Source organism: Macrobrachium nipponense, chromosome 32, assembly GCF_015104395.2.
Source record: "Macrobrachium nipponense isolate FS-2020 chromosome 32, ASM1510439v2, whole genome shotgun sequence".
NCBI lineage: Eukaryota > Metazoa > Arthropoda > Malacostraca > Decapoda > Palaemonidae > Macrobrachium > Macrobrachium nipponense.
Window position 1 is genome coordinate 21737648 of NC_061094.1, and position 24041 is coordinate 21761688.

Genomic DNA, 24041 nt, shown 5'->3' on the forward strand with positions numbered 1-24041 from the left:
GACTCCATTCCGCTTTCGTGCTATTTTAAGCTTTACGCTATCTTCTGGACATGTACCCAGATTACTTCATAGCAGCTGCTCCCAGGTCACCTGCTTCCATCTCCCTGATGAGAAGGAAGAATTTCGATCCCCTTCTCCCGAAGCTCGTAGTTTCTAAGAAGGCTAAATGATCGCTTCATGATGTAGAAGACTGGTTAACGATCAAGAGATAGCTCGGGAAAGTGACTTTCACCTATCCTCCGTCTAAACTGATTAAGAAGAGGTATAGGTTCTACATAACCAGAGAAGCTCCCTTCATAGGAGTATCTGCCTCCTCCCAGGGGACTTCTCTGGCCTGGTAGACACAAATAGAAGGTCTGCGTTTGTAGCAGCAAAAATTTTCTTTACTTCACCCAAATTGGATCATTTGGTAAAAAATATTTTCAAGATTTTGGAGATTATGAGCTACTTGGACTGGATGATTGGAGCCCTTGCTATGAAAATAGAGGAGTGCCCGACTCTACAGGAGGACCGGGCATCGGACTGGCTTGGGGTTTTGTCATGTGCTGACAAATTAATTCGGGATGGTTGCGATGAGCTGGCCTCTCTTTTTGCATTTGGTACTCTCAAGAAATGGCAGCTCAGAAGTCCGCCATTTTGTTTTTGCTTCTCAACAAGGATCATCTGTTCCCTGAGGAGACAGTAGCCAAGACGCTTTCCGCATTGGAAGAGAATCAACTAATGACGTGCTCAGTCAGTCTTCTAAGCGAGTTAAACCTTCGACTGTGACTCCTACCACCTCGGAATCGCCCTAGCAGAGGAAACCCTTTCGAGGGGGCAAGTCTAGACTGTTCGTCAGGCCTCGATCAAACTTACGACACCTGACCAAGTCCTTGATGAAACCCGACATCAAATCATCCAAGTGATCCTTCAATCCTTCATGCTCCGGTAGGGGCAGACTGAGCCTCTTCTGGGAGGAATTAAGTCGCAAAGGGGCAGAGCCCTAGATGATCCAAGTTCTCTGGTTCGGTTACTCCATTCCTCTCAAAGACATTCTGCCTCTATCCAACGTTCCCATAGCATTACCCACCTACTCTCCAGGCTCAGAGAAATTTGTAGCTTTAACTCGAGAGATAGAGGCTCTCGTGCAGAAGGCGGTCATAGAGTAGATAAGCGACAGACCATCCCCAGGGTTTTACAACCGTTTATTTGTAGTCCCCAAGTCATCAGGGGGCTGGAGGCCTGTACTGGATGTAAGCGCACTGAACTTGTTCATTCAGAAGACCAAATTCAATATGGAAACGACTCGTTCGGTGTTGGAATCCCTTTGCCAAGGGGATTGGATGGTATCCCTGGATATGCAGGATGCATACTTCCACATTTTAATTCACCAGGACTCCAGGAAATACCTTTGGTTTGTGTTCATGGGCAAGATCTACCAGTTTCAAGCTCTTTGCTTCGGCCTTTCGACGGCACCGCAAGTATTTACACGAGTGCTGACTCCCCTGGGGAAGTGTTTACACCTCCTGATCATTAGTGTGTCACTCTACCTAGATGATTGGCTTCTCCGCTCCTCTTCGGAAAGTCAGTGTATGAAGGATCTCAAGAGGACTCTTTCATAAACTCACTCGTTAGGTCTTCTTTATAAAAGAGGAGAAATCTCATCTAATACCGTCTCAGAGCATTCTCTATTTGGGGATGACTCTGAACTCTCAAGTTTTTCTATCACCAAAGAGAGTCCAGTCGTGTATGGAAGTAGTCCAGGACTTCTTGGACTGCAAGTCCTGTTCCGCCAAGAGTTGGACCAGTCTGTAAGGCACACTAGCTTCGGTGGAACAGTTCATCAAATTCGGAAGGCTGCACATGAGGCCCCTACAATTCTTCCTGAAGGCGTCATGGTGCAGGAGGACTCAACTGGACTCAACAGTATTCTTGATTACAGATGAAATCAGGGAGGACCTAGCATGGTGGCTTTCAAAACCAAGACTTGTACAGGGTTCTTTAGCTTCGTCAACTCCCTGTTGGGGAAGAATGAAGTGTCAGGAAAGTGGCTGGAAATTCAGTGCTCTCTTCATATCAACGTGAAGGAACTACTACTAGCAGTGTACATGGAACTTCAGGCGTTCACTCATCTCGTGATGGGACAGGTGGTAGCAGTTCATGAAGACAACTCCACAGTGCTTTCCTATATCAGGAAACAAGGGGGAACACAACGGAATATTCCTTCACCCTCTACAACCTTGCAAAAGATCAGCTTCTGTGGGCAGAGAAATTTCAGGTTTCTTTGATCACTTGATTTGTTCAAGGGAAAATGAATGTATTTGCAGATGAACTAAGTTGACATCACCAAGTACTGCCGTTGGATGGACTCGCGATGCTAAATTCTGCCTAGACCTATGGAAGCTTTGGGGAAAGGCTGATAATAGACGTGTTTGCAACTTCGAGGAACAACCACCTTCCGCTATTCTGCTCTCCAGTCCCTGACCCTCTTGCATGGTCAGTCGACACCATGCTACTAGACTGGTCGGGCCTGGAAACATATGCCTTTCCCCTGTTCGGCCTGATAAGATAGGTGCTAAACAAAGTGTCATTTCACGAAAAAGTTTCACTGACACTAGTCATTCTGTTCTGGCCAAGGAAGGAATGGTTCCCAGATCTCCTCGACTTGCTCGCAGATTACCCCAGGCTTCTTCCGTTAAAGAGATGTCTACTCAAACAATCGCACTTCGCAAGATTCCACAAAGGATTATGTGCTCTGGCACTGACAGGATTCAGACTGTCAGGAGTCTCGTCAGAGCGAAAGGTTTTTCGAAACGAGCTGCAGAAGCTATCGCAAACTGCAGAAGAAAAACTTCTAACAGACTATATATACTAGTCTAAATGGGGAGTGTTTCGAAGATGGTATAAACAAACTAAAGTCTCTTTTTCTGAGACATCTGTGAACGAAATAGTGGAATCCCTTCTCTTCTTAAGGGGGCCGGCCGGCTAATGTCGTTTTTAACGACAGGACTTTGACATTCATACCACTTAATAAGGTAACTTGGGACATCTCCAAACCGCATATGATTTTCGCCTCTGACCTTCGGTTTTGTGACGCCAGGGCAATTTATCCCGAAAATAATTTCAAATTCTATCTCCTTCCTTGATATTTAATATTAAGACCTGGGATTACTACCATATATAGACCTGATGTCGACCTCCAATCAAATGGAGAGTTTTTTTTTCTAAAAGTCTTTTTTTGCTAGATATGAATTTTTCAATGTGGTAAAAAAAAAGGGATTTTGACGTAGGAAAAATCTATTTCTGGGTGATTGGCTCATGTCGCCCTATGAAAAAAGTATCCTTAATATCATTCTTTCTAGGTAAAATTAATCTAAAATTACCAGAGAAAAACAAAATTAAGAAAATGTCAGTAAAACTGACTCGCTCACTCTATAAAAGAAGTGTCGGTATGAGAATATAGGCGAGTGGGATCACTACCACGAGTCATTAACCATTTAGACCTTCCAACATAAAATCCCCACCAGAGAGAGCTGATACCAAAGGGTGATGCGGCCGCTACTACTACTACTACCGACGCCACGGACAGCAGCGCCCCTAGCGGTCATCCTTAATCTATGAACATCTTGTTCTGCAGGGTGGGTAAAAGAAGACAGGGTGGGTTTCATAGGGCGACACGAGCCAATCACCCAGAAATAGATTTTTCCTACTTCAAAATCCCTTTTCTGGGCTCAGCTCGTGTCGGCCTATGAAAATGTACCAGAGAAACAGACAAGATGGGAATAAGGACAAATGAAACCCAATAGTAAAAAAGAGATATATAATATAAGTGAATCAGGGACATTACAGTATACAAACAAAGTACTTAAAGCTAACTTATCCTAATACAATGGTATGATAAAGAAAGCAATCAATATAAAGTACTTAAAAATTAACTTATATTAGACATAGTAACACATAATAATGTAATGGCAAAATAACAAAGAATGATTCACTTAATTAAGATATTTACAAAATATACAAACACATTGTGTTCTACCCTAGCATAAAAATAAGGGTAGAAACACTGAAGTACATTATATGTACATAATGTGGATGTCCCTAGCAAAAAAATAAGGGACAATCCACCAATATGATTCTAGCGGCTAAGGCTAGAGTATTCTGAGTAGCATGGCAATCGGGTGAGGCATGTTGGACGAGATAGGTAGAAAGGAGACCTGGATCTATACTACAACTACTATGCAGTATCAGGAGAAACAATGTTTCCCGCTGCTACTGCAGAAATTTTAAAGATTCCAAGGACTTTAGATATGACGTTTAAAGGACTGTCGGTGACTTCCATCCAGTATACTTTTTAAGATCCTCAAAGTTCATATGTTGAAAGTAATTAATTGAGGCTGGCTCTACCCTCTGATGTCATGTGCTTTTGGAAATGAATCAGGATTGGCTTGTTTAATGAAGTAAAGGATTTGTTGTCTGATTCCTTTTACTGATAAAGTGCCACCTTTTTCTCTCATAAAGAGAGAACCTGAGGATCTTGAGGATGTACGAGATAGAAAGGCTCTTAAAGTTGATACTGGGCAGAGAGAAGGATCTTGCGGAAGTGGGATGACTTTCCAAGGAGCCCACCTTGCAAGGGGATCCTCATTTTTAGCTAAAAAGCTACGATCCGGTGAAAGTAGAACTTCTCCTGAGGGGAGGAATTCCACATGACCCGCATCTCTGGATAGAGCCGACAGTTCTGAAATTCTGGCTCCTGAAGCCAGGCTGAATAAAAATGACGTCTTTCTAAGAAGCATTATAAAAGTGCAAGACGAGTTGTCAGTATCTGAGGCTAGTTTGAGGACATCATTTAAGAACCATGAAACTGCAGTAGGCCTTTGAGAGGGTCTAAGTCTAGCACAGGCTTTGGGAATAGATGTAAAGTAAGAATCTGTTAGGTCTATCTGGAAACCCAACTGAAAGATTTTCTTCAAAGCCAATTTATGAGTAGTAATAGTGCTAGCTGCTAAGCCTTTTTCAAACAAGGATCTGAAAAAGGATATAGCTAAGTTAACTGTCATGGTTGTGGTGTTCGATTCTTTCAGGAAGGATGCTAATTTTTTAACAGCTGAGTCATATTGTCTAATAGTTGACTCTCTTTTATCTGATTCTAGGAAGAGGTTTTTGTGGATCAATGTTAGCATCTTTGTTAGCCGCAAACTTCATGAAGTCCATAAAGTTAGGGTCTGGATTCCTGAGGAAGCGAACACAGTCCTCATTTGTACTGATTGTGACAGCTTGGGATTGGGAATCCGTTGAGGTCGGAGACCCAATTCCAGAAGCAGAGGATACCAGTTGCTTTTTTTGGCCAAGTCCTGGAGCAATCAGTGCTACTAGTCCCTTGAAAGTCCCTCAGCTTGCTCAAAGACCTTCAAAAGAAGATTCACTGGAGGAAAAACATAGATTTTCCTCCACTGATTCACCAATCTTAACGACAGGGCGTCCGTGGGGCATAATAGCCAGAGGGTCCAGGTTGGGGGCCACATAGCAAGGGAGCTTGTGGTTCGCTTGTGAGGCGAAGAGATCTACTTGGAGACCTGGGACTCGCCGGCATATCCACTGGAATGACCCGTCGTCTAGAGACCATTCTGATTCCAGAGGGACTGACCGGGACAAAGCGTCTGCTATCACATTTCTTACCCCCGCCAGGTGAGTGGCGGACAGATGCCATCTGTGTTTGTCTGCTAGTGCAAAAATGGCTATCATGACATGATTTACGTGTTTGGATTTGGACCCTCCCCTGTTGATGCAATGTACTACTACTGCACTGTCCCAAAACCAGTCTTAGATGAGACGTTCTTCGGGGGAAGGAGCCTCTTCCAGGGTAAGAAATACTGCCATCGCTTCCAGGACGTTTATGTGAAGTGGCGGAACTGAACCGACCAAGTCCCCTGAACTTGCTTGAATTGAGAATATCCCCCCATCGGATAGGGAGGCATCCGTGTGAATGGTTTAACACTGGAAGGGGATATTGAAGGGGTACTAATTTGGCAAGGTTCTTCACTTTTGTCCATGGACGGAGCTGATTGCGAAGGATCTGTGGGATTACTGACAACTTGTCTCGAGATTTGGCGTTTGCTCTTGATCGCCAAACTCGATTTATATTCTTTAGCTTTAGCTTGCTTTCAGGAGGATGTCTGTCACTGAGGCAAACTGGAGAGAACCTAGGATTCTTTCCTGGTTTCTCCTTGATGTTTGTTTGCATTTGAGAAATTGTTTCACAGACTTGGCTATTTCTTTTCTTTTGACCACCGGAATTGACAGATTGTGGGAAGACAAATCCCATTGGATTCCTAGCCACTGAAAACGAGACTCCGGAGTGAGCCTGGATTTCGTTTTGTTTATCTGGAACCCCAGATGTTCCAGAATTGAACTACCTTCTTGTGGCTTTGAGACTTCCTCGACCGTTGGTGCCCAGATCAACCAATCGTCGAGGTATGCTGCTACCATTATCCCTGAGTTCTCAACTGCTGAACTACCACTTCTGCTACTTTCGTGAATACCCTGGGGGCTACATTCAGACCGAAGGGCATCACTTTGATGAGAACGTCTGATTTCCTAGTTTGAAGCCTAGGAATGGACGGAAGTGTCTGGCTATAGGGATATGATAGTATGCGTCTGTGTCAAGATCGATGGAGGTTGTGACGGCCCCACGGGGAAGTAAGGTCCGTACCTGCGAGATGGTGAGCATTTTGAACTTGTCGCAACGAATGCAAGAGTTTAGCTTTTGACAAGTCTAAGATTACCCTTCTTTTTGTTGAGCCTTTCTTTGGTTTCTTTGGCACGCTGAATAAGCGACCTTTTGAAATTTTAGATGCTTGACTCGCAATAGCTCCTTTCTGAAGGAGTCCTCCGGCTCCATAATCTGTCTATTTCCTTTGATGGTTCCTGATAGAATGATTTGATTGGAGGAGGATCTTTGATCCAACTCCAACCCAATCTTTGGACGATGCTCTGTGCCCATTTGCTGAACCCCACCTGTGACGGAAGAGGAACAGCCTCCCTCCTGGCCTGGGGAGCCTCACTGTTGTTGGGCGGGTTGACCTCCGCGCCCCTCCTCGAATTGTCTACCTCTTGCAGCTCTTTGCTGTGCCACGCTGGCGAAAGTGGCCCCTCGCCCTGCTACCCCTAGAGAACCTATTAAAGGCTGGGTAGGCCTGGCTTTCGTACATAGCACCTTGAAGGCCGGCGAGACTGCGTAGGAGGTTGAAGGTTGACTCTGAGGAGACAACAGGAAGGAATGGGTTGTGTCTGTTTTGAAGTAGACGGCTGTCTCCTGTTGTGTAACTGGGACGGCCTGAACAAATTGCTGTTGCTGCTGTTGCTTCTGGTAAGGCTGGAACCTTCTTCCTGTCTTCTTAAGCTTCTTACCAGCAGCAGGGGCAGTCTCTTGTTTCCTCTTGGAAGAGATGCCCCATCTAGCTCTAAGGCTCTGGTTGAGCCTAGCAGCCTCGTGGTGCACCTCGTTCACGAGGAATCTGGGAAGAGGTCTGCACCCCACTGCTGGAAGCCGGTTATTCTATTAGGCTCATGCCTGATAGTGGCCTCCTGCAAGACATGCTTTCGGCAGTTCCTTCTAGCTAGGAAGAAGTCGAAAGCATCAGCTTGGACTGTCTGAAGCTGAGATTTGGCCAGAATCTTGAATAAAGGTTCTGTGCCATAAGACAGGGCAACCATTTCTGTAATGATTAGGGAGTTAAGGGACCTCCCAAATCTTGTTCGAGCATCGAACTCTGCCTGAATCAGGGTATCAGGCAGTCTTGGAAGCTTCTCGCCAAAACTGATCCATTGCGCAGTCTGGCTTAAGCTTACCTATCGAGAACGTGGCAGGCAAGTTTCTCCACAATTCTCCAAAGGCTGGAAAGAGTGGAGAAGTAGATTCCGCTTCCCTCAGCTGTGGCATGGGCTCGTCTTTGAGGACTGCCTGAAGAGTTGCTTCTACTATTTTGGCGTTGGCTCGGCCGGAGCGCGAGCCTTCTCCTTAGAAGCCTTGCTTCTAGAGCTCTTAGAGTAGGAAGAGCTCGGCTTTGCCTTCACCGCGTCAGCGTAGGAAGTCGTAGACTTCCTAGCTGAAGAAGACGACGACTTCTTAGAAGTCGTCTTATGGAGAGTCTTCTGTTCTCTCTGTCCCACCTTCACCTTCGGGGTACAGAAAGAGCGGGGGAGATGCGGGGCAGGGATCTCAGATCCCGTAAAGCCTTGGAAAGAAGCAGAAGAAAGGAACTGGGAAGAAGATCCAGGAGCGCCCAAGGAAAGACCTTGGGCGCCCGACACACCTACCTCAACCAACAAATCCTCTGCCCCTACTGCCATAGGCTCAATGTTCAGGTCCAGGTTAGCCACATCTGGGACCGGCTCCTGCGTGGAGACGGACCCGAACGCCTGCTGCACCTCCTGCTGGATCGAAGCTATGAGAGGGGCTGCCGAGATGGGGTCGACATAGCCGGTCGACTTGCCACCGGGGAAGATCTGAACGGCCAGCTTCTTGTCCAGAATGTACGGCTGGCCCTTGGCGGCGTTCTTCCCGAAGCCGCCCCCCACCCCAAGCCTTCAGGGTTGCCAAGGCGACTTCCTTCACGGCGGCAGCCTGAAAGAGAAGGCGATATGAAGCTTCTAACGGCGGAGACAGGGTTGAACGAAGCTTAAAACTAAGTGTTATTACTGATAAGACCAAGAAGTCTAAGAGTAGACTTACCCCACCCAACAGCTGACTAACGAGGTCGTAGCAGATGGTGCAAGCCTCCGGGTGCCAAACGATCAGTCCATTGTGGGTGCACACGGGGCGTGGGTCCTACACTCCTCATGGGCGCAGGGGCGTAGAGTGTTGCGTTGCAACTCGGGACCTGACATTGGTAGCCTGTAAGTGGAGAGATACATGAGTATCAGGTGCACACTTACAGCCTAACAAATGCTCCGCTGCATGCCGGAGCGTGTAAGTTAGATTAAACCAGAGCCCCGCCATAATACGTGTGGTAACTAGGCGGTTGGAGTTTGTCTAAGGCTACGCCGGAGACAGGAAAAAGATTCCAACCAGGAGTGGTGAGGAGCCAAGAAACCACGACGGAGATGGCACACATAAATTAAATTAAAACTAAAATTCACCGTAATATTAGGGTATATCCGTATATATATAACGAAGTATAAAATTTTCCGTCTACTAGAAGAGTGCCCGGGTAAGGAGCGAGCTCTCCTCCGGTAGCGGAAAATAGGATATAGTAGGCAAGCAACAGACCACTAGTAATGTCCACCCCCCGCCTGCTGGCGGAGCCAGACGTACCAAATAACCCAAGGGGCCCCCGGCTTCAGCGGAGGCTCCGTTCATTACGGTAGGGGAAGGTGGGACTGAGGCAAAAGGTGGGGGTCCCGGCGTAACACGGTGGGAGAGAGAGAGAGGGGGGGTGGCCTACCCCTCCCCGTCACTACAGCTACCCGCTCGGTGACCCGGTACCCGAGACAAGTGGTCGCCCTGTACCCCAGCTGGGAGGGAGCTCCAGGCCTCCTCAGAGGGAGAGGGAGGTAGGCTACTGTGGTTGTCATGGCAACCAAGGAGTTCCCCCAGACCCCTCCCTATACCTGGTAGGGAGGGAAGGGGAAGGGTAAGGTGCTATGGGACACGTGATCGCAGGTGGCCTAAGCCGCGATAGCAACACAACCATGGAGGGGCCACGTGAACCAGACTGTACCAACACATGGCACAGGCACCTAGGCTAGCCTAACACCCTAAATAACACTGAAAATACATCGTAAAGGAGGAAAAGACACTTTTAGCAAAAGAGAAAGAAGCCCAGGAGGAGGCAAGCTGTTCCGAAGAACAGTTGACTACTCGGAGCCAGCGGTAGCCGATGAAGAGCAAGAGCCGGGATGCTGGGCCAGAAACACGGTATAGCCCTAAATACCAAACTAAGAGAAATGGTAAAAGGGCTGTCCTAGCTATAAAAACGATGTAATAAACGATGAACATAAATATAATAAGCCCATAAGTATAAGATGTACCAGTATGGGAGACCGGGAAATCTTAACACGAGGCGGCACACGGCCGCCACGAGTCAACCGGGAGACCGTATATGACCTATTAAGAAGGAAAATACTGGTCCCTGGAAGACTAAAAAACTGTAAAATACTACTTATGAGGCACTTAACTTAGCCGATGCAATAGCAGCACGTTCCATCATAAATGACGAGGTAAATCCACGAAAAAACAACACGAGAGGAAAAAGCACTCAAGCGCTGCGAAGCTAATGATTAAGGATGACCGCTAGGGCGCTGCTGTCCGTGGCGTCGATAGTAGTAGTAGTAGCGGCCGCATCACCCTTTGGTATCAGCTCTCTCTGGTGGGGATTTTATGTTGGAAGGTCTAAATGGGGAATGACTCGTGGTAGTGATCCCACTCGCCTATATTCTCATACCGACACTTCTTTTATAGAGTGAGCAAGTCAGTTTTACTGACATTTTCTTAATTTTGTTTTTCTCTGGTAATTTTAGATTAATTTTACCTAGAAAGAATGATATTAAGGATACTTTTTTCATAGGCCGACACGAGCTGAGCCCAGAAATAAACCCTATAAATCACGAGAAGAAAATTTATAAAAAAAAGACGAAACAAAAATTGGAAAAAAGGGCTCTATTTGATTGTTCTATAATGTCTTTCTGAGTTATATACCAAATTCCAATGTTATAGCTTCAAAACTAAGTGAGGAGATAGATTTTGAAGGTCAATAAGTATAGTTTTGAGATACGGGCGTTCAAAGTTTTCCTTCGTATTTCTATCGAGACAATGTTAATAAATAATGATTATTATGAATGTATATTTCTTTTTTGTGTATTAATAAACCAAAACTATTTTATTTATCATAATTTAATCATAAATGATGATCCCTTTGCTCATATATCGTAGCCTGGGGCACTGCTTGAGGCAAGATGGGGCACTCCTTCCTACGTAACCCCCTCTCTCCCCTTCACTAACTCGGCTTATTACAGCGAATTTTCTTCTGTATGTTAGTGAGATGTTTTCCTTGTATTTTCCTCTTTGGCATGATGACATTCTTGCCGAAACAAAGATAAACAAACGTAAATGAAAGAGAATGTCAGAGGTGAAACTCGAAGGTGTACTCTCTTTTTACAAAGACAATTTAATAAATCATGATTATTATGAATTTCATATTCCATTTTGGGTATTAAAAAACCAAAACTATGTTATTTATAAATGAAGATCTCTTTGCTCAAAGATCGTAGCCTTGGGCACAGTGTGACGTGTGCTGTCAGGCAAGAAGGGGGCGTTATTAGGCAACCCTCCCCTCTCTCTTCACTAACTACGCGTATATTATGATATTCTGTAATAATACTTGAGCGATTTTTCTTCGTCTGTATGTTAGCGAGATGTTTTCCTTGTTTTTTCCTCATTGGCATGATGAACTTCTTGCCGAAACATACAAAAACATACGTAAAAGCAAGCGAATGTCTCGAGGTGAAACTCGAACGTGTAATCTCCGTGAAGTCTATGGTCCAACTGATTCATGATTGATACTCGCTTCTGCGAGCCACGGAATCTCTATAGATGCCATTTCTCACAATTTCTTTGCCAATAATTATCAAAATTTACAATAACAGAAGAAATATTGCATTTTCTTGTACGGATGAATGTTTTAGGCTTATTGAGTTATGTTTACTAATTACCCTGTAACTACGAAAGTAAGAGGAATTTTGACGAAATATTTCGTATACGTATTCTCAATTGCCATATGAAGCTCCATGAATTTTTTCATGACTGCATTTTTCGCCCTATACCACCATATACTATAGGGGTTCCGGCTGGCCCCCTTAAGGGATGTTAAGCTCTTAGTGCCTTCGATAATTAAGGGATACAGAGTGATGCTGGCTTCATTTTTTAAACACAGAGGATTAGACCTCTCCATGAATAGGGATCTTTCTGATCTAATTAAATCGTTTGAGACTTCCAAATTGTCAAAGAACTCGATAGCATGGAATCTCGATATAGTGCTTAAATGGCTTTCGGGCCCTCCCTTTGAGCCATTGCTTTCTTCATGGAACCTTACCAAGAAGACACTACTTTTAGTTGCATTAGCATCAGCTAGACGAGCTAGCAAGCTACATGCGATGGACAAAAAGGTGGGATTTTCTCAAGGTGGGATTTTCTGTTGAGCTCAATTTTCTCGCCAAAAACGAGAACCCTTCTAATCCTTGGCCACATAACCTCGTCCTCAAGAACCTGACAGATTTGATAGGCCAGGAAGAAGAAGAAAGACTTATTTCCCGTGCGGGCATCAAGATATTACCTCTGCAGAATAGAGAAAATTAGAGGTCAGTCGAATCATTTGTGGTGCTCTGTTAGGAATCCCTCTCGCCCTCTCTCAAAAAATGTTATCGCCATTTTTCTGAGAGAATTAATTGTCGAAGCACACTCTCAAGCTAATGATGCAGTGTTTCCTTTACTGAGAGTGAAAGCGCACGAAGTTGGAGCGGTGGCAGCTTCTCTCGTATTTTGACACAACTTGTTGCTATCCGCTATCCTTCAAAGTACCTTTTTGAGGTCTAAATCCGTCTTCGCTATGCATTACTTGAAAGAAATTGAGACAGTGTTCGAAGATTGTAAGTCACTCGGTCCACTTTCGGTAGCTGGCATGGTGTTGGGGGAAACGACATAGGGGGTTGCTCCCTCTGTTATTTTTCGCCTTGTATCAAGGTTGATGAGTTAAAGGGAAGTCTGGGGGTACAATGTACCTGGAGTACTCACCAGTCATTGTGTTTTAGTTTGGTAGGTAAAGTTTTTTAATTTGGTGTAGGTGACAGTTGTTGTGGTTGCTTGTTGGTTATTTCTGGTCTTAGCCCAGGGCAAGGGCAATATTTTATTGTATCTTCGTTGAGTCAGCGGTGAACACCATGGCTATGAAGATATTCCACTCCATGTAGAGGCACTCATTGGTCATACTCCAAGCCTTTTACCATGTAAGATGAGCACAGACCAGAGGCAGTATTCTCCTGTAGTAGCTCTCTTTCAAGGTATGGTATAACAGGCACTAACAGTGCTTTTGGGTCTTTTTTCAAGAATCATATGTTATTTTTAAATTAAGATTACGTCCACAGCCCCCCATCCTTGCAATGGGTAATCAGCTGTATAATTGTTCGGTAAGACATTGCAATATAAATGGAATTTTTATAATAAAATTAAATTTTATTGCGTAATTACCGAACAATTACTAATTAAAGCCCTCCCTCCTCCCCACAGGTGGATGGCTGGGCAGAACAAATTGTTACCTTGACAGTTGTACCTGTAGTTCCCTCGAGTGGGGGGAGATGACGTCACCTACACCAGCAATAGTGGCGCCACAGCAGAAGTTTTGAATCTATTGTCTGCCATTCGTAGGGAACCTACAGCTGTATAATTGTTCGTTAAGTATGCAATAAAATTTCATCTTATTATAAAAATTCCATTTCTTTACATAATGGCTCACCTTAGCCACCCCTCCCAGTCTCTGACACCAAGGAAGAAGGTAAAGTGGACTGCAGACTGACGGTGGTCAGGGCTTTCCTCTACTATTGGTTGTTAAGTACCTTGTTATTAAGTTTGAATGGCTGTTTCCAACTCATGCTTCAAGCAAAATCCTCATGTAAAGAACTTCAGGTTTGTATGTCAGGAAAATTTCAAATTACTTTTAAAACTTTGCTATTTTGCAGTTGGATATAGGCTGTGCTCTCACCTGACCAAACTGGGTGAATATAAATAACATGAGTAGTTTTTATCAGTTATAAAGATAATGTATTCTTTTTTTCATTTCAGAAATACCAGCCGTTAGTCATGAGTCTTTGCCGATTACGTAATTATAAGATCTCAAGGATGTAGCCGTCTTGAGCATCAACATGTGAATGAAGAGTTTGGCACCAGGCATATGTTAACCACAGGAATGTTTAGAGAAAGGCCTATCCCTCTTGATAGAATTAACAAGGTAAGTTTTTAGGATACTTAAGGAATGGCAGGGAAAGTGTAAAGGTATGTGTTGTAAGGTATTTTAGAAGTAGTTATGTGCAATATAAACTTTGTATTATGTTCTGTGACAAATACAGATTTATACTGGTTAGAACAACAAAGCTCTTTTGCTGTAAATGCAAATGTCTACAAAAGAATTTTAAAGAAACATGTTCTTGTGAGCATGTTCTTTCACCAGCAAGTCACCATTTAATATGTCTAATGAAGATACAGGAATGATGGGTAGCATCATTTATTTAAATTACAAACCATTCCTTAACAAAGTTCTTTCATAGGTCTTTGTGGGGCATACATACCTCCATCCCGGACTGTCTGCAATTACCAGTTTCCTGCCAGGCCGCATTGGAATGTTTACATTCTTGTCAGAATTCTTCCGGCTCATGTCTTTTAGAATATGGGTTAATGTGGTTTTTCTTCGAACATTCACTGCCTACATGAGTTAAGGTAGAAGAGAGACTTTAGTCTTGGCAGGCAACTCTTCTTGGAAAAGGACACTCCAAAATCAAGCCTATGTCCAAAATCAAGCCAGTGGGTAGAAGGGACTCTTGAGCCTTGGTAGGCAACTCTTCTAAGAGAAGGTTTCTGAATACAATAATACCCTGAACTTAAGCAAGGTTAGGTCCCAGACCCCATCGTGCAAGGGGAATTTTTGGATAAGTTTGGCATGGTCTCCAAAAATGCTAATAAATGCTTACTTCTAAGAGTTTAAACCCTAAATATGAAAAAGTTATTGTAATTTAATTAAAAAGTTATTGTAATTTAATTTAAAAGTTAGCCTAATACATTACCCATAAAAAATAAATGGTTGGTAGAAATATAGGAGTGTGTGAAGGATTATATACGTACAATATATTTCTCTCTTCCCCCTTTCTGACAAACTGATCTATTAGTATTAGAAGTCTTCTTTACTACTTTTAAGAAATTCTTTATTCTGTCTTTCTCTTTGTTCTGCAATTCCTTTTCATGCACAATCAGTGCTTTTTATTTGGACTAATGCAACTTTTAGTTATCTGTCAATGTTTTAGAACAGTGCATTTACAGTTCTAGATGGTAAAGGTAAAAATAAATCAATAAAAAATTATCCAACTACGAATGAGAGAGTGAGTGAGTGAGTTGTCTTTATATAAGTATTAAACTAACTTTTAATGAAATGAAAGTTACTGTAATTTCATTTAAAAGTTAGCTTAGTACATTACCTTTAAAACAAGAAATATAGATGGTTGGTAAAAGTATAGGAGTGTGTGAAGATTGCATACGTATGGAGACAGAGAGAGAGAGAATTATGTAAAAATCATTGACTGTTAATCTGCAACACTGTCACATTACTTGACATATTTGACAGCTTTGGACTTCGAGCTTCTGGTGGAGGAATAAAGAAAGGTTAAGGGAAAAATTTTTTTATACATTATTTTGTAATTACAGTTATATTATTATGTATTATTATTTGAAGATATTAATAAACATACATATACATGTACACTCGGCAAGGAAAGTTAAGATACAGTTTTTTAAAATCTTCGGACATACATTATTCAATAATGCCACACCTGGCAACTCTTGAAAGGGGGCGGAGCTTCAAAATCGTAGCGATTGTTGCTTTCTAGATTTGCATTAACTTTACATCATAAAGATTCTGTTGAGGTCCTATAATCATTTATACTTGAATGTAGAAACAGGCTCTATATTATTCGTTAATGTTGGTTTGGTAACGTCAGTTGAGGGTAGAATATCGATCATCCTTTTTTAAAACCTACTGTGAATTCTTATTTATAAGTAATATTTGACACTAAACACGTTAAATTCATACGTAATTGAAGACGGATCTTAAACAATGAGAGGAAGGGTTTTAAAATTTGGGCAGTACTTGTGGAAATCGTGAGGAACAATACAGTAAAGGATGAAATATGACGATAGAGAGAGCGCACGCAAGCATAGGCCTATCGATAGAGATACTTAATTCATTATATTTACTTTGAGAGATTAAGTGATAATATTTTTTCAAATGTTTCAAAGTGGAGAGAGAGAGAGAGGAGAGAGAGAACGAGAGAGAGAGAGAGAGAGAGAGAGAGAGAGAGCATGCATAGGCCTATCTATAGAGATACTTAATTCATTATATTTACTTTGAGAGACTGGGGTGATAATATTTTTTCAAATGTGTTTTTAAAGCTGGGTGAGGGAGCGCACCGCACGAGAGAGAGAGAGAGAGAGAGAGAGAAGAGAGAGAGAGAGAAGAGAGAGAGAGAGAGAGAGAGGAGCAAAATTTGCTCCTGTGAAAGATTAGGTCTATTTATAACTACTTAATTTCATAATATTTTCTTTGGGAGATTGAGTGGTAATATATATATTTTTAAAGTATGTTTTAGAAGTGGAGAGAGAGAGAGAGGAGAGAGAGAGAGAGAGAGAGAGAGAATTATAGTACTGGTGACGGACTTGTGACGGGGGAAAGGCAGAAGAAAATATAATGAATTAAGTATCTCTATCGATAGGCCTATGCTTGCGCGATATGATATGACTGCCAAGGTCGTGCTGCACTATGCTAGATAAAATTTGAAGGATCATAAAATTCAAGTTAATTCTCTTAAGAAATTATTACCCTAATCTTGTTTACATTCGACAGTTGCCGTAGCATTCAAAGATTATAAACAGACGTGGAAAATGTTAGACACAGGGTGCGGTCAGTCTTGCTCTCTTGATATAGTCTTGACTTTTGAAAATCGTGTTTCACACAAATCATTCACGAAAAAAGCTGTGTTAATTAAAAAATATTTATTACCACAAATAACTCAATATGTATTGCACAGGCAATTAAAGTTTTATATCGTGTAAGATCTTTCAGCCTCGCGGCAAAGAAACGCAGTCGTGTAGGTCTGTAGGCTACTACGAACTGCTCTGTAATGGGAGCATATAGCCAGAAAATCTTTGAGCTGACATGCTACTTTAACCTTGATTAAGATTTATGTTTAAAGACAATAGCTTTGTAAACAGCAACTAGCATTCGATCCATGTCAACGTCAAAGTAATCAAAGTGTGAAATCCGTTACGTTAGCCAATATCCAGTGACTTGCGCTTTCCCGCTTGGAGTTCTAGGGCTCCTCCTCATATCATAGAAAACGCTCTTGCGGATGCAACTAGATTTGTTCAACCTCCCTGAGCCGTCGCATCATTGAGTGCCATTGACATCAGCTAACTTTAATCCCTCTAGAATACAAACATAAGTTTGTAGAAACTAAAATAATTGCATTCACCACTTACGATGAGGCAATATTTCTCTGTTCATGAAGCAAAACGAGTAATTATTGTTGTCGTGATACATAGTACTAAAATCAGAAATTCACATTCTATCTACCAGATCTCTATGAACGAATCCATCTGAGATATTCCAATTACTTCGGACATATATCGTGTTTTTAAGTATCTGAACGGTTTTGTTTTGCAGTTTTAACTCATATGATATAATTTGCAGTATATTTTCATATTCTAGAGTAAATTTAGCGATATTATGTCTTTTCAGTAAAAACAAATGGGAAATTGGATGAACGAAAGCTAATGAAAACTGTATCTTCAGTTTTCTTGTCGAGTGTACCATAAAAATTCTCTAGTGAAATGGAAAGCTTATTTTCTTAAAATACTATCACATACCAATTTTGTAATCCAGTTATATTATATTATTATTATTATTTGAAAATATTAGTACAGTGGTCCCCCCCATATTTGCGGAAATACGTGCCAGACCCCCGCAAATACGTAGTTAGAACCTGTTTTATCACAAAAAGTGCATTTTATGATGAAATAAAAAAAAAAAGGAATTTGTGGATATTTCAAATAGAAAAATACAGCGAATAGGTGAATTTTCTGTGAATAAGGGGGGGAAATGTTCCAGAGAAAAATCTGCAAATGCGTGAGTCCGCAAATCTGGAGAACGTGAATACGGGGAGTCCACTGTAAACAAGAGTGCATTACATGTACCATAAAAATTCTCTCATCTCGGTACAAGAGAAAGAGAGAGAATTATTTATTTTTATATTATTTAATGGTATTTAATTTACACAAAAGCTTGAAAACTTATAAATTACATATGAAATTGAACACACTTTTGCAGTTTCTCAAGGATTCCAAAATGTTGCGTTTGCGTGTGTGTGAAATACTTGTGTATGATAATAATTAGGTTCCCTATGAAAAGTTCGCACTTGTGAATTCACACAACTTGAATCATGTAAGATTGGGGTATTACTGTACGTTGCCTGAGGATACAATCAGGCATTTATCTTCGTTTTCATTCACTTAACTATTTTTTCGTTCCTATTTTATCGAAAAGCGTGTAGGACAGGCTGATGAGAAAGCAAAAGATGCTTGGTGGATAATCAGGAAAGAGCCTTTGTCTTTACCTAACCCTTTTCTCTCTAGTGTTTTATTTCTAAATTCATTCAGTCTGTCTTCCCCCAGTTGTTGTGGCAAACCTGGCAGATTTCTTTTCCTTACATGGTGTGCTGGCCCCACCTTGTTGACTAGTTGCTTCTAGTGCTTTTTTCAATAATGTATGGTGACGTTTATTTATGCTACTCTCAATGACGTTTATTTATGCTACTCTCAACAGAATTTAAAAAAAAATGCAAATACTGTTGTTGTTGATGGTATTGTTGTGTATTGTTTTGTTGATTTTTACAATGTTACTGTTTTTATCAGTTTGTTTATTAGTTTTTATTCAGATTTTGTGTTAATTTTAATTCTTTTGGGAGACATTTAGCATAACCCTGGGCCTGTTGCTCATTACAGCAAGAAAAATTGCAAAGTACTTTACTCAAATATTTAGGGATTAAGGTCAAATTTTCATGATCTCCAGAGTTCTGCCCGTAACTACGATTTTTTGTTTTATTTTTTGGGGTTTGATGCCCCTGATTTTTCATCGTAGCATCCCACATGCACAAGGTATGGCAGTATACTTTAAATCCAGATGCTATATTTATCATTAGAGAAATTTGGAGTGTAGTTCCCATGAAGTTCTTTCTTTTAAAAGCTTCATTAAATTCTACAATGTTTATGTACTATTTGCTGTTTACTACAGTCCAAATATCGACCATACTATATATTATGACTGTCTTTTGGAGAGGATTAGTATGGCTCTGTCAAAGAATTCGAAAGCTTTATTTGTTATTCATGACCGGTCTGCTCTTGGGATCTGTGTATCCTCCAATTTTGTCCAGCTAACTGATGAATCCATGTACATTTCTGGTAGTAGAGTAGATATATTCACAGATGTTCCAGCTGTTGTGAAGTCCAAGGTCTGTGAATATATTTATAGGCACTTCTGATCATTGCACCATTAAGATGGGCATATCTGTTACAGTTTATTCCAAATGCCACTATTAGTAAAATGAACTGGTTGAAATCCAGAAGCAATTGGGATCGCAGTATTGAAGCTTGTCAAGCACTTAATATTTCAGATACTATATTAAATTCTGATCCCAAGAAGTTACATGAAATGATGATAGCTATTTTAATTAGATATGTCCCTGCAAACATCATCAAATTTAGGACAGATGAGCCAACCATGGTTTGATCATAAATGTAGACAAGCCTACCATGACAAACATACCAAATTCAATGCATGGAGATGAAATCATTCAAATGAAAGTTACGCCATTTTTGTGGGTCTCGCAGTGCTGGTCACAAAACTTACCATACAGCCAAGAGAAATTACAATAATTCCTTGAAGAGGAAACTTGAAGGAATTACTCAGCCTCATCTGTGGTGGACCAAATTGTCATCATCTATCTTTTTGTCATGCATAATGTTAAAGGAATACTATGCTTGGCAGCGTCCTCGTAGACCCAGCTGCCTTGCATTTAGATGATTACTTTTCCTTTGGTCCTTTTGATCTTTCATAATTAACTGTCCAGCTTCATTAACTTTACATTATTCCAATTTTGAGCTAGTACTTTAAAGTAAAAATCCTATTGCAAAGCCCATTTAGAGTCATTGGACACAGTGGTCTTGTTGAATTTATTCATTGTGACAGTAGTCAAACAAGAACTTCCCATGTGCTGTCGTCTTGCCATTTAATAGCTTCGTAGGTCAGTGATTACTGAACAGTGTCGTAATTAAAATAAGGTTTGGTGTATATGGAATAAAATAACCCAAGTTTTGGGTACAAATATGTATTCTTCCTAACGTCTCCTAACCCTTACAGATGGTTTCAGTTTTGTCCACTTGCACTTTATTAGTTTGTTTTTCCATAAGTGTCAGATTTAGTATAAATGAAATTCCTTTGGTATTATAAACCTAACGTATTGAAATTTTCCCAACACAAATATTCATTTATGAAGATGTGAATGCTAAAAAAATTATATACCAGTTTATTTTTCCTTTTACAGGTCTTTTGCTCACAGTGGCTAAGTGACCATCAAATAGCAATGGGGACTAAGTGCAATAAGTTAATGGTTTATGATGTAAATACCAGACAAATGGACATCATTCCTTCTTTACGCAGTATGGAGGTAATGCGACCACCAGATCAGCCTTGTGGTATTCATTCAATTGAAATTAATCCTTCCCGAACACTCTTAGCAACAGGTGCCCTAAACTCGCATGATGTTGCTGTGTATCGACTTCCAACTTTAGATCCTGTTTGTGTTGGGGAAAAAGCTCACAGTGACTGGATATTTGACATGTGTTGGTTGGATGATCAATTTCTGGTATCAGGGTCAAGAGACACACGATTAGCTCTATGGAAAATAGATGACGAGTTAGACGCAAGTGATACAAACAATCTTCCTAATTATGGACATATTAAACCTGTTAAAGTTAAACAGTGTAGTGGTGCTGAGAAAGTTCGTGCAGTTATATTTAATCCAAACCTAGTAGAAATAGTAGCACTGTCACTTAATGCTTATGTACATGTGTGGGATGCTAATAGATTTGCACAGAAAATGTCCAAGAAGCTTCCACATGCCATGGAAAATGTTTGTCTAACAAGGAAAGAAGACAGCTCTCTATATGCCATAGGATCAAAATCTCACACTACACTTCTAGATCCTAGGACATTACATTATGTAAAAAAGGTAAGCTTTTATGAAGAATAGTGATAAGTCATTGAAATTTGGATTTGTTATTGCACATTTTTTACTGTATCAGTTAACAAACATAAAGAAAATATGCTGCTCTCATAACTTCATTGTATTAATATTAACTATGTTCAAATATTCAGTGCTATAAGAAAAATGGAGCAGTTAAAGGCTTTGTTATATCAAACCAGGGAACCATGATGAAAATTGCACTTTTAAGTAGGTTAATATCTTTTATTTTGTCACAAAGTATGTTATTTTGTCACAAAGTATGGTTCTCAGTTACTAATGCTTCTTGCTACAGGGGTATCACATCTCCTGAACTTAGAAATTCTTAAATAATTAGGAAAATTATTAGTTAAAAACTTCACTATTGCTAGTTACTTTATATAGTTTATACAACAGCTTAGTCTAGTGTTTCAAAGGAAAATATCTAAACTAGTGATAAACTAAGGCAAATTTCATTCATTAGATACAAAACATTGCTATACCAAGTCTTATGCTTTGTAGTGGGCAACTAAATATTTACTAAACTGATCTTTTTACTCAGAGATGAGAGACCCACTTTAAGAATGGTAAGGTACTATTTATATTTCCTACCCCAGCCTTTTTTTCTAGTAGAAAACTGCTCTCTAATTAACTTATGGAAAGTTTGAGGACAACACAGGAGTGGTTTATAGTATAAAAATGAAACCAGTTTTATAAAAGTGCTCAGGGTTTGTACAAAATGAACTACTACTGTTGAAAATAGGGAAAATGGAAAATTGTTTTTCTTTGTAGCTGCTTATGCTAAAATCTGGATACATGGAGTATCTCATGAAATTCATTATATATTTATATTAATAATGGATTTCCTACTCTATGAAGTTGCCTTTGTAGTACATGTTGATTATAATAAATTACAGTGTTACAGTAAACTGTAACAAATCTTGGAAAAGCAAACCACCAAAATTGACTTTGGCACCTCTTCCCAAATGACAAAGCCTCATTCAAGTCAACTTACCCTTTAGTTCCTAATGCCAGGCCAGTTTTTGAGGTGTGGCAGCCTGACCAAAAAACTTAAAATATTTACAAATATTTACAAATTTGTAATCTGTAACCTGATTATGTGGTATGAATCTTACCCACTATTAAAGTTAGCTTATATTTCCGTGCCAATTAGACATTCTAACAAAAAATTGATTGGCTGCTTTGATGACTAGTTTACCTGTTCTTCACCAGGTTTGTTTCGTAAGTTTTAGCTCATCAAAATTCTTTTGGCTGCCATTGCACTCAGGCAATTATTGGGATTTTGTGAAGTTGGGTTGTTTTTGCACCTGTTTACAGTAGTACTATTTAATTTCATTTTCCTAGGAGGTCATCCACTGGAAGCAAAACCAATAATAGGCTATGTATAAACGATTTTTGTGTAAACAGGATATTGGAATTTGAAGTGGATCAACATTCAGTTTGTACCACTGCAAGGGTACAGAATGTGATCTCAAAACTAGATGTGGGGCATGTAGGGAATCTATGCTTGAAAATGTCAGATGTAGGAAAGAAGGGAAACTGATAGATTGCAAAAGCAATTTGTCAAATCAGGACTTAAACCCTATGGATGGGACAATTTTAACCGAACCCCGAGAAATTGAATTAGGATGGAAACATCACTTTGAAATGCTACTAAACAATGAAAACAATGACCTTGAAGACCATGTAGGATTTGATGGGGTTAGGGATACAGAACCTAACATAACAACACTGGAAGTAAAAAATGCCCTCAAGAGGGTAAATGGTAAGGCCCCTGGATTGGATACAATACTTGCTGAGCTCCTTATAAACATGGGGGAGGATGGAGTCATCTGGTTACTAGAACTATTCAACGAACTCTGGAATGGACAAATACCACCTGAAGACTGGAGAAGAGATCTAATATGCCCAATCTATAAAAAAGGTGACAAGACTAATTGCAGTAATTATAGAGGAATATCCCAAATGTGTCACACTTTTAAATTATATGAAAGAATACTTGAAACCAGATTGAGAGGATTTGTTGAACCAAAGCTGGGTGAATGGCAAAATGGTTTTCGACCAGTTAGAGGGACAACCAATATGATTTTCTCCCTCAAGATGATATTTGAGAACAGCTGAGAATGAAACAGGTACAGATATATTGCTTTTATAGAGCTATAAAAAGCTTTTGATAGAGTACCAGTAATGAAAATATGGGATGCCCTAAAAGACCCTTGCTATGGAATCGCTGAAAAACTTATAAGAGCAATTTATAACACTTTCCAAAACATCAGATCCAGATTAAAAACAAATCAAGAGAATGAAGGTTGGTTTGAAATTAAATCAGGAGTAAGACAGGGCAGCGCCCTTTCTCCATTTCTTTTTATATTGTTCCTAGATTAATGTATGAAGGAACAGGGCGAGAACGAATCTAAAAATATGATCAGCAACCTTATGTATGCAGATGACCATGCAATGATAGCCCCCCATGCAGCATCACTCCAAGAAAATGTCAACAACTGTAATAGGATCTTAACAGCTAATGGAATGCAGATCAACAAGGATAAGGCAGAGATCATGCACCTATCATGAACACCAAGCAATGTAGATGTAGAATTAGAAGGTCAGATATTGATCAGTGTGGAAATTTCAAATACTCAGGAGTAGAGTTTAGTGGCCAAAACAATTCAAAACTGGAAATAACTACCCGAATACAGAAATTCAGTAACAATCTGTATCTGCTCTACCCGCTGATGAAAGACAGAAATATACCAGGCAAAGTGAAAACTATAATATACCTCACTATTTTAAGACCAATATTGACTTATTGCCATGAATCATGTACATTAGCATCAAGAACTGGAAGCCAACTTCAAGCGGCTGAAATGAAAGCCCTAAGACTCATAAAAGGTGTAACAAGACTGGATAGGCTACAAAATGAAGACATTAGAAGAGAACTGGGAGTG

General features: G+C 40.6%; 1 pseudogene; it reads left to right on the forward strand.

Moving 5' to 3' along the window:
- LOC135207382 (DDB1- and CUL4-associated factor 12 homolog) overlaps positions 1-24041 on the forward strand; it is an 88001-nt pseudogene that overhangs the window by 36682 nt on the left and 27278 nt on the right.